The sequence below is a fragment of the Rhinopithecus roxellana genome, chromosome 17 (genome assembly GCF_007565055.1).
Source record: "Rhinopithecus roxellana isolate Shanxi Qingling chromosome 17, ASM756505v1, whole genome shotgun sequence".
NCBI classification, from domain to species: Eukaryota; Metazoa; Chordata; class Mammalia; order Primates; family Cercopithecidae; genus Rhinopithecus; species Rhinopithecus roxellana.
Window position 1 is genome coordinate 111391365 of NC_044565.1, and position 623 is coordinate 111391987.

Here is a 623-nt window from a genome sequence, read left to right on the forward strand (position 1 = left end):
TTAATAAAGACGGTGTTTTACTGTGTTAGCCAGGATGGTCTCGATCTCCTGACCTTGTGATCTGCCCACCTCGGCCTCCCAAAAAGGACAGTTTCTTAAACAGGATACAGAAAGCACCAACCATAGAAGAAAATGTTGATAAATTGGCTACATTAAAGTTAAGGATTTTTCTTTATCAAAATATACCATTAATAGAGTGAAATGATCCTTTGTGGTTCATAAGCGTAATGACTGAGTGTTCACATGCATGTGTGAGATGTGCCACCCTGAGACCTTATTACGAAGTCAATGTATTACCCATCTGAGATTACCAAAAAAAAGAGAGTGAGTTGGGCACGGTGGCTCACGCCTGTAATCCTAACACTTTGGGAGGCTGAGGTGCGTGGATCCTTTGAGGCCAGGAGTTTGAGACTAGCCCAGTCAATGTGGTGAAACCCCATCTCTACTAAAAATACAAAAATTAGCCAGGCGTGGTGGTGGGCGCCTGTAATTCCAGCTACTCGGGAGGCTGAGGCAGGAGAATCACTTGGACCCAGGAAGTTGCAGTGAGCTGAGATCACACCACTGCATTCCCACCTGGGTGACAGTGAGACTCCATCTCAAAGAAAAAAAAAAGAATGAAA

At 44.3% G+C, this 623-nt stretch overlaps 1 non-coding gene across 1 annotated transcript; it reads left to right on the forward strand.

The window, feature by feature from the left end:
- The first annotated feature begins 204 nt into the window (after positions 1–204).
- LOC115894462 lies at positions 205–307 on the forward strand. The gene has a single exon (XR_004054580.1). It is a non-coding gene; the product is annotated as a small nucleolar RNA U13 (small nucleolar RNA).
- Positions 308–623: the final 316 nt, after the last annotated feature.